At 40.9% G+C, this 16,272-nt stretch overlaps 1 long non-coding RNA gene across 1 annotated transcript in view; it reads left to right on the top strand.

Moving 5' to 3' along the window:
• The first annotated feature begins 11,465 nt into the window (after positions 1 to 11,465).
• The window catches only part of LOC130273259 (uncharacterized), a 38,603-nt gene continuing 33,796 nt past the window's right edge, over positions 11,466 to 16,272 (top strand). The window contains exons 1-2 of the long non-coding RNA XR_008843930.1: positions 11,466 to 11,674; positions 15,477 to 15,585. This is a non-coding gene — a long non-coding RNA (uncharacterized LOC130273259). The remainder of the gene's footprint in view (positions 11,675 to 15,476; positions 15,586 to 16,272) is intronic.

The following is a 16,272-nucleotide window of genomic DNA, read 5'->3' on the forward strand; positions in this document are numbered from 1 at the left end:
GACAAAAAACTAAAAACACAGAATTGCGTTGAAAAATGATTCCTCCATCCTCTTAAGGTTCATCAAGATGAGCCAGCTTGTTGAAATGTATGAGGCAACACACAGCTCTCTCTGCTCCTCTGTGTAATATAATGCTGTAGAAAGTGACTGGTAGTGTTGAGCGGCATAGGCCATATTCGAATTCGCGAATATTCGCGAATATATGGACGAATATTCGTCATATATTCGCGAATATTCGCATATTCGTTACATACCCGTTTTATTTTCGCATATGCGACAATTCGCGTATGCGAAAAGTAACATATATGAAAATTCACATATGCGAAAAATTAGCATATGCGAATTTTCGTATATGCGAATTTTCGCACGGCAGTCTCACACAGTAGTATTAGAGCCTTCTTTACACCACACAAGCTGGAAGCAGAGAGGGGTGATCACTGTGATGTGTACTGTGAAGAAAAAAACAAAAAAAAACCGAATATTCGTAATTACGAATATATAGCGCTATATTCGCGAAATTCGCGAATTCGCGAATATGCGATATTCGCAAATAATATTCGAATTGCGAATATTCGCGAGCAACACTAGTGACTGGGAGGTTAATGGCTGCAGTAAAAAATATTTTCTGTGCAAAAACGCACTGGTCTCTGTGCACAGAACACTGATGTGACTAGTAGGCGAAACGATGCTGGAAAAAGCTTTTCTGTGACACACACACACAGGGCGTCCGTACTCTCTCTCTGCAGTGAAAGGATGAAGTGACGATCTGGACTATGGCTTCTGATTATATAGGGCTGTGACATCACAGGGGTGACTGGCTGCTGATATGCTGTATCCTGCATGTGATTCGGGGTCAACCCGCCTATCCGCCATTCCGCCTTCCCAAAGTTCCTTGCCCCATGTCCTCACATGTGGATCCGCCATTTTAGATGCCATGGAGCCCTGACCGCACTAAATGGAGTTTAATGAAGCGGTTAGAATCGCGGCGATATTCACAATCGTTGCAAATCTAATTTTTCATGAAATTCCTAACGAATTCGGATTTGTCAGCTTCGATTCACCCATCTCTAGTGTTAACCCTTTAGGTGTTTCACAGGAATAGCAGCAAAGTGAAGGAGAAAATTCAAAATCTTAATTTTTTACACTCGCATGTTCTTGCAGAACCAGTTTTTAAAATTTGAAAAGGGGTAAAAGGAGAGAAATCCCCCCCAAATATGTTTAATCCAATTTCTCTCGAGTAAGGAAATACCTCATATGTGTATATATAGGGCTCTGTGGGGGCAGTAGAGGGCTCAGGAGGGAAGGAGTGACAATGGGATTTTGGAGGTTGAGTTTTTCTGAAATGGTTTTTGAGGGGCATGTCACATTTAGGAAGCCCCTATGGTGGCAGAACAGCAAAAACAAACAAAAAGAAAAACAAAATGACAGCATACTATTTTGGAAACTACACCCCTCAAGGAACTTAATAAGGGGTACAGTGAGCCTTAACACCCCACAGGTGTTTGACGACTTTTTGTTAAAGTTGGATGTGTAAAGAAACTTTTTTTTCCTCTTCCCTAAAATGCTGGTTTTTCATTTTGACATTCACTCGCAGAGAACAAGCGGTAATAGGAGAAAGTGTGCCCCAAAATTTGTAACCCAATCTCTTCTGAGTATGGAAATACCCCATGTGGGGACGTAAAGTGCACTGCGGTCGCACTACAATGCTCAGAAGAGGAGTCACATTTGGCATTTGGAAAGAAAATTTAGCTGAAATGTTTTTTGGGGGGGCATGTCACATTTAGGAAGCCTCTATGATGCCAGAAAAGAAAAAGAAAAATACATGGCATACTATTTTGGAAACTACACCCCTCAAGGAACGTAACAAGGGGTACACTGAGTCTCAACAGCCCACAGGTGTTTGACGACTTTTCGCAGGGGTAATAGGAGAAAATGCCCCCCAAAATATGTAACCACATCTCTTCTGAGTATAAAAATACTCCATATGTGGATGTAAAGTTCTCTGCGGGTGAACTCCAATGCTAAGAAGAGAAGGAGCGCCATTGAGCTTTTGGAGAGAGAATTTGGTTGGAATAGAAGTCGGGGGCCATGTGCGTTTACAAAGCCCCTGTGCTGTCAGAACAGTGGACCCCCCCACAAGTGACCCCATTATGGAAACTACACCCCTAACAGAATTTAATTAGGGGTGCAGTGAGCATTTACACCCCACTGGCGTTTCACAGACCACTGTTCCAAAAATCTGTCAGACACCTGTGGGGTGTAAATGCTCACTGTACCCCTTATTACATTATGTGAGGGGCGTAGTTTCCAAAATGGGGTCACATGTGGGGGAGGTTCACTGTTCTGGCACCATGGGCGCTTTGTAAACACACATGGCCTTTGATTTCGGACACATTTTCTCTCCAAAAGCCCATTGGCACTCCTTCTCTTCTGAGCATTGCAGTACACCCGCAGAGCACGTAATGTCCGCATATGGGGTATTTTCATACTCAGAGGAAATGGAGTTACAAATTTTGGGGGGCATTTTTCATATTTTCCCTTGTGAAAATGAAAAATGTTGGGTAACACCAAAAAAATTTTCATTTTCACATCCAACTTTAACGAAAAACACCTGTGGGATGTTAAGGCTCACTATACCCCTTGTTACATTCCGTGAGGGGTGCAGTTTCCAAAATGGGGTCACATGTGGGTATTTATTGTTTTGCGTTTAGGTCAGAACCACTGTAAAATAAGCTACCCCTGTGCAAATCACCAATTTAGCCCTTAAATGTACATGGTGCACTTTCACTTCTTAGCCATGTTGCGTGCCCGCTGAGCACTTTGCGTCCACATATGGGGTATTTCCGTACTCAGGAGAAATTACATTACAAATTTTGGGGATCTTTTTTCCTTTTACTGCTTGTGAAAATGAAAAGCATGGTACAACACCAGCATGTTAGTGTAAAAATCTTCTTTTTTTTTACACTAACATGCTGGTGTAGACCCCAACTTTACCTTTTCATAAGGGGTAAAAGGAGAAAAAGCCCTTCAAAATGTGTAACCCAAATATAATCAAGTATAGCTAAAATTTATTAATTCTTTATTAAATCTTTATTAATTCACATGTAAAAACCGATTACAACAGGCATCTAACAACAAAACAGTGATACACAAGGACCATCACTTCCTAAACTTCCCAACGTGTTTCCCCGTATGTCTGGTTATATAATACGGTTCATCAGGGGATTAATGACTTAATGACCCATTGGGGAGGCATACAAAATTCATGCAAACACATACCTATAAATATTAAAAAATTCAACAATAGAGGAGGCATACAACACATTGATGATACATAATGATGGCAAGATATAATGCAAAAAGAAATATAGGACTTATTAAGTATAGGACTTATTACAAAGTCAGGATTGCCGAGTGCTGTTCCATAAAGGGATCTTCAATCCTGAAATGAATAAACACTGATGTTAAGGATCGCGCTCTGGCCGCACACGCAGGCCGCGAGCGCTTTGCCCCTGCTGTCGACGTGGCTGGGAATCGCATTGCGGGATGCGCCCGCACGTGAGTCCCAACCCGTCACTTACCATGCTCCTCTGACTCCTCCGCTGCTGCTTCTCAGCTCTGACGCGCGTGTCCCAGTCCCCTAGGGCGTGCACGCTGGAGCTATGAAATTTAAAGGGCCAGTGCGCCCATAATTATGTCACACACCTGACACTTGTCTATAAGTTCCCGCACCTCTCCTTCTTCCCTGCCAGATCTTCAGTGCCACTAGGCTGAGATTTAGCATTCCGTGTTGCCTTTTTAAATCAACAAAAATTAGGATGTATGGTCTACCAACAAGTATATGATCTGAAAATGTAGACTAAGGGTACATTCCCACACGGCGTATTTGCTGCGTATTTGCTGCTGCATATTTTATTTTCTCTGTTGAAGTCATTGGGTAGAAAAATACGCAGCACCAAATACGCAGCAAATACGCAGCAAAATACGCTGTGTGGGAATGTACCCTAAAACGTAACCTTTAATAGGTACGACTAAAACTGTCCTCAAAAACCTGGATAGAAAAACACCACATGTGCAATGATACAAATTGAATGGAGATTCTGCTCCAAATACAAAAAATCAAAAAAGCAGCACAGTGGCTGCACTCAGATATTTAGATGTATTAAGAAACATATAGTACCAGGCTAGCTGATTCTGTCCCTTTCCCCATGGTTCGGGAGGGGTCTCAGGGTGGGACAACAGGAGGGGGTTGGTAGGGAGCCTGTTATACACTATGCTACCCCTAAATAACCCACCCCTAGGCGGGGTGGGCATCCTAAAAAGGACGGTCTCGCACAGGAAACTGTTCCCTGTTGTACTATCACCACCCTACAATAAACTCAATTGCTAGCTAATCAATATAGCTGACTGCCTGCGGGGCCAATACCCTATTGCTGATCTAAATATAATAATTATGATCAGTCAGAGCAGGATAGTCAGAGCTGCAAGGAGAAATGTCATCCTCAGTATGGTCAGAGTCAGTGACAGTATATATATTCCTTTCCCCTATAAAGCTGATATGACAACAATTGTTCCCTAGTGATATAAGGATATCATTCATATATATACATAACAGCAGGAGGATACAGCACTGTCACCAATTCCAAATTAGACATTAGGTATACATCAGACCATTTAGCTAGGATACTTATAGTTTGTAGTCCGGAAGATGCATGGTTAACGTCTCAACGCGTTTCTTAATGTCCCGTTCATCAGGAGACTGATAGGGATACAGATAGAAGATAGGGAGCATGACATCTATGTGCACCCTGCAGCGATGTCAGAGGGTTCTGTGCGGCTACCGATCTGGTGTGCGACATGCCCTTAAGTGTCGGGTGAACTGCACGCCAGCACACCCATTGCGATTCACGGTGGAAGGCATATTCGCGTCACTTCCGGTAGGGACCGGAAATGACATATCGCATTCTGTGTGAGCTTACACAGAGGTAATCTTCTTTTTGGCATATTAAAATATAAATCAAAACTGGTCCTAAGTTACCAGGCTAGTCCAATATAGGTGATAGATATGACTCATACTAATTCTGGTGCATTATATAGCAACTGTGGTCATAAAGTATTTAGATAGATGATGGTCAATTCTATTTCTGGTCATCAATCTATTATCATGCCGCCCATTCAGATCAGCTTTAATATAAATATTAGACTATAATGTAACTAGGACCAAACCCTAGGTTTTGAATACTTTTCCCCTAAATCCTAGGTGTCAGGTGTGCTTTCCTTCAATAGTACCTATATAAATGAAGAAATGTCAGCAATTTTGCTGGTGTCAAGATACAGACTCCACCGTGAATCGCAATGGGTGTGCTGGCGTGCGGTTCACCCGACACTTAAGGACGCGTCGCGCGCCAGATCAGAAGCCGCACAGAACCCTCTGACATCGCTGTAGGGTGCACATAGATGGCGTGCTCCTTATCTTCTATCTGTATCCCCATCAGTCTCCTGATGAACGGGACATTAAGAAACGTGTCGAGACATTAACCATGCATCTTCCGGACTACAAACCATAAGTATCCTAGCTAAATGGTCTGATGTATACCTAATGTCTAATTTGGAATTGGTGACAGTGCTGTATCCTCCTGCTGTTATGTATATATATGAATGACATCCTTATATCACTAGGGAACAATTGTTGTCATATCAGCTTTATAGGGGAAAGGAATATATATACTGTCACTGACCATACTGAGGTTGACATTTCTCCTTGCAGCTCTGACTGTCCTGCTCTGACTGATCATAATTATTATATTTAGATCAGCAATAGGGTATTAGCCCCGCAGGCAGTCAGCTATTTTGATTAGCTAGCAAGTGAGTTTATTGTAGGGTGGTGATAATACAACAGGGAACAGGTTCCTGTGCGGGACCGTCCTTCTTAGGACGCCCACCCCGCCTAGGGGTGGGTTATTTAGGGGTAGCATAGTGTATAACAGGCTCCCTACCAACCCCCTCCTGTTGTCCCACCTTGAGACCCCTCCTGAACCATGGGGAAAGGGACAGAATCAGCTAGGCTGGTACTATATGGTTCTTAATACATATCTGAGTGCAGCCACTGTGCTGCTTTTTTAATTTTTTGTATTTGGAGCAGAATCTTGTTGCCTGTTTCCCTTATCCAGGGGTAGCGACCAGGGTGTCGCCTGCTGCAGCAAGCCCATCCTGCCTTGCGGCAGGCTCTGGTGAAGACCAGCGGCACCTTAGACTCCGCTCCCCGATACGGTCCGAGTCATCAGCCACACAGGTTAGAGGATCCACATCCAGCTCTGTAAGAACTGACAGACAAACTACAATAAAATAAAATGGCCCAACTCTTTTGATGATCGCTGCGTGAGACTAGGTAACATTTTTTTTTTTGTACTCTGGATAGGGGGGATTGGGGGTGGTGTGGGGTGGTGTTTTGCCAATAATAATATTCTAGCTGCAAAAATAATATTAATCAGCGCTATTTATATTATTTACCAAGTGAGTTTATTAATAGTAAATGGAATACAAGTGTAATAGATAAAGCTTGTTCTATATAGACCACCTGACGGGTGAACTGAGAAGGGAAGTACTACAGAAAAAAAAAAAAAAAATATATATATATATATATATATATATATATATATATATACACAGTATATAAAATTCTTTATACTCTGTATTTTTGTATACTTGTATTTAATGATAATAATGTCGAGAAAAGAGAATGCTGCTGTAATACAAAAAAACTGAGGTCAAGGACGGGATTGTTTCCCAGGTTGCACAAATGCCTGTCCTCAAGGTGCGATACTCTGCATAGGTTTTACACTTAACTTGCTTATAATACCTGTGTGAAAACAGACCTTCTGCATGGAATTCTACCTGGACATTCATTGCGATATGGAGATAAACGCACAAAGGCATACAGGTATTATAAGCAAGCTAAGTGTCAAACCTATGCAGAGTATTGCACCTTGAGGACGGGCATTTGTGTAACCTGAGAAACAAACCCGTCCTTCCCCTCAGTTCTTTTGTATTACAGTAGCATTCTCTTTTCTCGTCATTATTGTTTTTACTATCTTTAAATGCAAGTATACAAACATTCAGAGTATAAAGGATTATATATAAATATATATATTCTGCAGTATGTCACTTCTCAGTTCACCCGTCAGGTGGTAGATGTAGAATAACGTTTAGTTATATATTTTTTCTATTACACATTTGTATTCCATTTACTATTAATAAACTAACTTGTACAATAATATTATATGTTTTTAATTCACTATATGATCGGCAGGAGTCATATTAATTAATTGGAAGCTTATTCACTACACAAGCATTCCCCGCTAGCAAAGTATCCTGTGTTAGTGCTATATTGACTTACACTATAAAATATACAGACTGCCAGTGGTCACCCAAGTTTAGCACACATTTATCATATTGCACTTGAGTATACATAGTCTCTCAGGATAAACTCCATATAAATTGCAAAAGCAGTGTATAAAAACACAAAAGACATATACACAAAGAATTCCAACAGGAGGTATGGTCCAGGTTTATCTTCTATTCTGTTCTCACTACTGGTCAAACTGAGTTTTTTTGTTACATGACATAAATTCTTTATGTATCAATATTTTCTCAATTATGCCACTGTTCACATGTAAGTCTGTTTATTCACTGTATCTGACAACATTCATTCTGGGGTTGGTAACTAGCATTCACAAAGAGCAGTTATTTCTCCATGCCACTGTTCACACATATACACGTTTTGAATGCTAAAATGAATGTAGTCAGATATAGTGAATAAACAGATTAACATGTGAACAGTGAACATAAATGAGAACCTATTAACATATATAGGAATTTATGTTATTTAACAACAAAAAATATCAACTTTGACCGAGAAAAGAATAGAAGATAAACCTGGACCAGACCTCCCGTTGGAATTCTTTGTGTATATATATCATGTGTGTTTTTATACACTGTTTTTGCACTTTATATGGAGTTTATCCTGGGAGACTACGTATACTCAAGTGCAATATGATAAATGTGTGCTAAACCAAAGGTGACTGGTGGCGGCCTGTATATTTTGTAGTTTCAATATTTTATTGGAACTTAATAAAAGGAATATTTTATCTTTTTGGAAGGTCCCTATTTAAATTAGTGTCTATATTATTAATGTACTTGGAGAACCACCATTTTAACTTGATAAGTGTTAATACCTACCTACCAAGTTAGCTAACAACCTACCTACCTACCTACCTGGTTACCTACTTCTCTATCTAACTACCTGGCTACCTATGTAGCAATCTAGCTGCCTGCCTTCCTAGCTACTTACCTACTTGTTTTTCTAGCTACCTATCTTGCTATCTTGCAACCTTGCTACCTACCTACCTAGCTGGCTAACAACCTACATAGTTAGTTACCTACCTGGCTATCTAGCTAGCTACCCCCCTATTTTGCTAACAATCAACCTAGCTAACTACCTATCTATCTATCGAGCAACCTAACTACCTAACTAGCTACCTGTATGGCTATCTACTTAGCTAGCTAACAACCTACCTAAATTCCTACCAAGCTATCCACTTACCTACCTATCTAGCTAAAAACCAACCTAACTTTGAACATACCTAGCTACCTACGTAGCCAGCAACCTACGCATGTAGCTAGCTACCTACTTACCGGCCTACCTACCTAGCTAACCACCTACCTACTTTCTGATGTATTAAGCTACTGGAGAAGGTCTACAGTGGGGGATAGGCCTACTAAATGGGGGACCTACTATCCTAATTATGGGAGGGAAGTGCACTGGAAAAATGCAAAGTCTAACATGTTTTTCCTGCAGATGCTAAAGAGATGGTTTTTGGCTGCAAGAAGTTGACATGTCAGTCTGATCCAAGTGGAGAATAAAAGGAAAGAGGACATCGCTGATCAGAAATGACCGTACCTGTGAGTCCTCGATATAACTATAATCACTTATATGGTATACAGATCCTGTGTACAGCTGATATATACCTTTATGGTCCTGTATACAAAGTCCTGCAAAAAAGTCCAACACCACAGCACCAAAAATGTAAAACTCTGGATATGTGCAAAAGAGCAGTAGTTTACTGGTTCCCCAAAAGCTTTTTTTTGAGGAACCAATAAATGATAGCTCTTTTGAACATATTCAGGGTTTTCCATTTTTGGTGCTGTGGCATCCATATTGGCTTTCTGGATGACTACAGGGACAATGGATTTATCCAGTGCTGTCTTCTACTGCTTTTCTGTATACAGATCCTGTGTACAGCTGGTATTTACTTCTTTATGGTCACTGTATAGGGAGATACAGGTCTATATATAGTGGTTTTATTCAGTAACAGTATGATGCATTAGTCAGTAACTGTGTGATGTAAAGTGTGTTCCTGATGATGCAGTATTAGTTGGTCCTGTTAGTGTTTACATTCTGGTATTATTGATGTTGTTAGTCTGTACATAGTGGTTTTTACACAGTATGGTGGTATTATCTAGTCTTTGCGTGCTGCAATAATTTGTTCCTTGTATACTGATATTATTGGTAATATTGGTCTTAGTATTCAGGATTTGGTCAGTAATAATATGGCGGAATTATGTATGATGATGATTTTATTCCTCCTTGTATACTGGTTTAAATGCTTAAAATTGTCCTCTTCTATAAGAATTTTACTTACAGGACTTATTTTTTGCTCCATGGTCTGTAGTTTTTATGGGTATCATTTTAGTTTTGATGGGACTTTTTGATCACTTTTAATAAACTTTTTTCTGGTATATGAAGAGACCAGAAATCAGCAATTATGGACTTAGGTATTTTGTTATGTTTACACCATTCACCATGCAGTGATACCAAATATGTTTATATTTTTTACACTTTTATTAGGGGAGGGACGTGATCACTGATGTCCGTCATTCAATAAATGAAGAGCGCTCAGCTTGTAAGCGCACTTCATACACCTACACTGCTAACACGGCGTACATGTACACCCTGTTTCGTCAAGGTGTCAAATGGTGCCTACACTAACCCCTCGTCCTGACCTCACACACACAGCCTACCTCCCACAGTCCTGACGAATCCCTATCTCACGAATTCACTGCTCCCTGAAGGTACCAGTGATCAGGAACCTGTATTGTCATGCAAAATTTTGCGACCCCACTCCTTTTAGTCATTCCCCTTTTATGGCTCCGCCTTTTTTTAAAGCCACACCCAGTCACAATGCTATCCTCCCCAGATTTGTGGGGCTTCCTACACCCCTGCCTATTTTACTGGATGACCAGGATCTTGCCGGTTTAATAACCCCTTATCCTACAATCACATTCAGAAGAGGGAGATCAATCAAGGATAAACTGGTACAAAGTCATTTTCAAGGGATGAGGAGTGAAGGTACCTGGCTAAATATAAACCCCTTGGGAATCTTTTGCTGTGGTAGATGTAGGGCATGTGCCAATATCCAGCAGACAAAGACATTTGTAGGTATAAGTACAGGCAGAGACTATAATGATTTTGCAAATTGCGACACAGAAGGTGTAATTTATTTGTGTACATGTAGTTGTCCCTTACAGTACGTTGGAAAAACCAAAAGGGCCTTCAAAAGGAGAGTCCGAGAACATAATTGTGACACACAAAATAGGAGGGATACCCCTGTGTTGCAGCATGTCTGGGAAACACATTGAAAGGATATAAAATGTATTTCATTTTGTGTGATGTAAGTAGTCCGTAAACCCTTCGAGGTGGGGCATGGGCCAGACGTATTTTACAAAAGAAGTGGATTTTTAGAATCAGATCCGTAGTACCTCATGGCTTAAATGAGGTACTTAAATTACAGTTGTTTCATTTAGTTTACTTGTTAATGTCCTCCAGTTCGTGATATTGCATCCGCGGCAGTACATTATTATTTTCATCATCTGACATGGGATTGCTGACTCTTGCTTGATCCTTTTCTTATTGATTACGAGAAAATCTTTCTTACATTGGCTCAAATGAGCATGTACTGTATATTTAATGAAAAGTGATTGTGCTATTATGATGTCTTATTTTTTTTTTATCACATTTTTGTATTACAATTATTGTATACCTGATTTGGCCTTTCAAAGGGATGAGGGTGTTTTTGTATATTGTTTGATGGGATTTGGATATGTTTTTTCTAATTCCCTTTCCTTTTCCTATGTTTTTTTCCCCCTTCTTTATTTAACTTTTATCTTCTCTTATTTTGTTTTATTATTATCATATTTTTTCTCCTCTATGTTTATTCTTTATCATGGAATTATTATGAATATATGTAATTATTTCTAATTAGTTGCATTACAATATTGGAATATAAATTGCTAGTCTCTGTTATACATGGATACAGCTGCGCTGGACATATATATGCTATCAGTGCAATGAGATCGCATTACAGGAAGTGATCTCAACTACTGGCAGCTCTAGGCTGGAAGGGATGCAAGCTACTGGCAAGCTGAGCTGCCGGCATGTAATCAGAGAAGAGCGTATGGGGATCCGCTGCTGGAAGTGACGCATTTGGCTTCCCGGCAGGGCACAATTAGAAGCTGTTTGAGAGATATATAAGAGGGAGGAATAGCAGTCAGGAGTTGCCAGCAACTTGGATCGGCAGTTGGTTTGGTCATGATGGATGCATAATCAGCAGTGGGGGTAAGGTGTCTTATCTAAAGCAGAGGGCGCCACACCCCCTCCCATAGACTTGCATTGATGGGGCGGGGTGTGACATCACAAGGGGCAGAGCTGTGACGTCACGATTCTCTGGCCCCTGTATCGTGAGTCATCAGACATGGAGCGATCTTTGTTTCGTGAGGCTGATGACAAGTGGGTGCTGCAGGAGAGATTGTGGGGGGTCCCCTTTGGATAGGGGATAAGATGTCTAGGGCTGGAGTACCCCTTTAAGGTCAAATGGGCTTTGTCATCTAGGGGTTACACAAAAATGCTGACCCTTGCAAATGTGGGTGGGTTAGGGTTACTTTAAAGAGTTCCTGCCACCAGGGTTTATTCTGTTCCTTGTGTGTTCCCTTCTTCGTCCCCCGCACTTTTTCTTTTGTAATTTCACCCAGTATTTATTTAGTTATATGCTTCTAACGCCTGCTCACTGCCTGTGAGCTTTTTGTGGCTGCAGGGGGGCATTACCCGGCAGGCGTGACATCACCTGAAGCCTGCGGAGTAACGCTTCCGCCCTTCCCTGTTCTATGCTGCTCTTGGGCTCGGGAGCGCACATAGAACAGGGAGCCAATCACGGAAGGCAGGCTGTGGGTCCCTTCCTCTCTGTTATGCACAGAGCGATGCATACAGAGAGAAGGGAGATTGGAGCCATGCTGCCTGCCATGTGTTCATGTGCGCACCGGAGCCCTGTGCGTGCAGGGAACGAGAGATCTGCAGAGCCACGCTCATGTCCCGCCCCACACACACTTCCGGAGTTTGGACTTGTGCCAGTCCAGCACAAGTCCGAAGGCTATGCAGGGCCTGCTGAACGCTATAGAACAGTGACCCCCTAGTGGCCACTTTTTAAAAGGTAAAAAACTGATGGAAATATTGATTATTATTTTTTGAAAGAAAATATATAGCAAAGAGGCATAACTTTACATAAGGAATCACATATCTAAAGTTTTACTTGATGACAGGTACTCTTTAACTATTCTATCTTTTTAGTTGACAATTAAGCAAAATGTGTACCAAGTTTCATTAAAATATCTCCAGCCATTTGAAAGTGCTGCTGGAACAAACCCACACACATTTATACACACATACACTATTATAGTTAAAGATGACTGATTTTATAAAATACAAACATAGCAGTTTAACATTCATTTTAATAAAATTCAACATACATAATGATTTCTACACACATTTATTAAAGAGAGCACAGAGTTAAGTAAGACTCAGCTCCTACTTTCTAATATTTTTTTGGGATCCCTTGAATAACATTGTTATTTTTTTTGGACATCCCTATGTAGTTCTTTGGCTGTGGATTGTGTTCCTCCTACACATTTCCTGTCTGCACCATCCTAGGCGACTCCAATATCTTTTATAAGGATTAATTCAGCTGAGCAAAAATCACAAGGCTCTTACCCTGAGAATAGTTGGTGTTTACGACCATTGCAACCAATATTAACTATTCAAAGCAACACCCCCACAAAATATATCACTGTTCTAAGAAGCAGACTAGACACAGAAGTCATATATTAAAGCTGTCTCAGAGTAAAATTGGTGTTGTTGTCAGGGTCATTACTAGAATCCAGCCCACCCTTCTTCATGCCACGATAGCTAGGGTTCAGCTGGGGAAAAAAAAAATATATATATATATATTGTAAATAACTATAGTTGTCTGTTACCAAATAATATCAGCATGCAGGAAACAAATATCACTACACATACTGCCATCAGACTATTGCTCAGCAAATAACTAAGCAAATAGCCTGTATACCATTAATACAGTATGCCGCCACCATGTGACCATCACCATTATTACCACAGAAAGACAGACTAGTACTACCATACTGTTAGTGAATAAAAAACATTACATTAAAGGGTACTCCGCCCCTAGACATCTTATCCCCTATCCAAAGGATAGGGGATAAGATGTCAGATCGCCGCAGTCCCGCTGCTGGGAAGCCCCGGGATCCCCGCTGCGGCACCCCGCTATCATTACAGCACAGAGCGAGTTCGCTCTGTGCGTAATGACAGGCGATACAGGGGACGGAGCAGTGTGACGTCATGGCTCCGCCCCTCGTGACATCACGGCCCGTCCCCTTAATGCAAATCTATGGCAGGGGGCGCATATTTGTTATATTCAGGTTTTTTTGCGCATATGCGAAAATTTATGTGCATATTTGCGAATATTGAGCCCTCCCTCCTTTAATGGTATAGGGAACTATGACTAGTGCATTAACTCTGTGATTGTTTTGCCGAGTGCCCATTGTGGTCTATGGGAATCTCATGGCATGTAAAACAATAAGATAAGCAGGACCGTCTTGTCAGCAAAGGGGAATGGGAGACCACCAAGGGTTTGAGTCCCGGGGTGGGACAGCGTGTTACAGTGTTGTGGTTTAACTTTACTGGAAAAGCAGCTGAGTTGCCCAAAGTAACCAATCAGATTGCTTCTTTCATTTTTTACAAGGCCTCTGCAAAATGAAGGAAGCGATCTGCTTGGTTGCTATGGTCAACTCAGAAACTTTTCCTGGAAAAGTTTCGGAGTTGCCCATAGCAACCAGATTGCTTCCTTCATTTTTCAGAGGCCTTTTCAAAAATGAAGGAAACAATCTTATTGGTTTCTATGGGCAACTGCACAACTCTTCCTCTACACTGGTTTTCCCAGTCCTCCCTTATTTAATGGTATAGGGAACTATGACTAGTGCATTAACTCTGTGATTTTTTGCCCATTGAAACCAATAGGCCCATTGTGGTCTATGGGGATCTCATAGCATGTAAAACAGTAAGATATGCAGGACCGTCTCAGCAGCACAGTGGATGGGAGACAACCGTAGGTTTGAGTCCCAGGGTGGGACAGTGTTACAGTGCTGTGGTTTAACTTTACTTTCCTGGAAAAGCAGCTGAGTTGCCCATAGCAACCAATCAGATTGCTTCTTTCATTTTTCACAAGGCCTCTGCAAAATGAAGGAAGCAATCTGATTGGTTGCTATGGGCAACTCAGAAACTTTTCCTCTGGACAGGTTTTGATAAATCTCCCTCTATGGGGGAGATTCATCAAAACCAGTGTAGAGGAAGAGTTGTGCAGTTTCAAAGTGTCACAGTGCCTGTAATAAACCTATCAATAAGATATAAGGTGCATGGCTACAACCTGATAAAGTGCAATGTGTCCGCCCAGTCCAAGAAATAGTGAGGGATGGCTGTCAGACTAAGTGCTGTAATGCTGCTGCCGGGACTCTATACATCAAGGGCAGGGGGAAGCTAACCCCACGCGTTCCGCCTCCAGCTACGGAGGCTTCCTCAGTCCTGCACTTACAGCACTTAGTCTGACAGCCATCCCTCACTATTTCTTGGACTGGACGGACACATTGCACTCTATCAGGTTGTAGCCATGCACCTTATATCTTATTGATAGGTTTATTACAGGCACTGTGACACTTTGATTGTATACAGATTTGTGGATAGGCTGTTAGGTGACTTTACAATCTTTGTCAGCTGTTGTCATTTATTGATATATATTATATATTACATTTTTTCCATTGGGATTGTTTTGGGATTGATTGTGCCGGGACTGATTTACATCTCAGGGTAATTTGTACCCACTGCATGGTGGGCGTAGCAGGATTATATTCCTCCGCTCTGGGATCTTGTTTTTAATTGGTTTTAAAATTGTGTGTACTTATCTGTCTGCTTTGTGACTAATAAAGATTTAAACTTGGAATATACTGAATATTTGTAGTGTGCAATTGATATATGGTTTCTAGCTTTTCTTCTTCCTTTTTTTTTTTTTATTTCCTAGGACTGTATCCACCTTTTCCAGCCACCGGAGCACCTAAAAGCTGAACTAATTTATGCAGGAAAAGTCATCAACTGCCGAGTCGAGAAGTTTGTGACAAATCAAATTTACTGTAAGTTCGCTCATCTCTAGTGAGAACATTGCAGTGTCTAGAGGTAGTAAGCGAATGTAAATATCTCAGAGTGTCGGGGGGCATGTCTTAATCTGGAAACCTGGAAAAAAAAAAGCTCTAAGAAAACTGAAAATACTATGCCATTTATATATTTAAATTTATATATACTGTACCTGATTTGGCCATGTACAGACTTTACCTGTTAATGTTAAAGGGGTACTCCGGTAGAATTTAAAAAAATGTTTTTTAAATCAACTGGTGGCAGAAAGTTAAACAGATTTGTAAACTACTTAAAAATATGAATCCTTTCAGTAATTATCAGCTGCTGTATGCTCCAGAGGAAGTTAAGTAGTTATTTTCTGTCTGACCACAGTGCTCTCTGCTGACACCTCTGTCCATGGCAGGAATTGTCCAGAACAGGATAGGTTTGCTATGGGGATTTGCTCCTACTTTGGACAGTTCCTTACACACACAGAGGTGTCAGCAGAGAGCACTGTGATCAGACAGAAAAGAACAATTCAACTACCTCTGGAGCATACAGCAGCTGATAAGTACTGAAAGGATTAATATTTTTTCTATAGAAGTAATGTATAAATCTGTTTTTAACTTTCTGGAGCCAGTTGATATGAAAAAATTGTTTTCCATCGGAGTACCCCTTTAAAGCTGTAGTTCTATGTACTCTAACCT

This window comes from Hyla sarda, chromosome 5 (assembly GCF_029499605.1).
Source record: "Hyla sarda isolate aHylSar1 chromosome 5, aHylSar1.hap1, whole genome shotgun sequence".
Classification (NCBI taxonomy): Eukaryota; Metazoa; Chordata; class Amphibia; order Anura; family Hylidae; genus Hyla; species Hyla sarda.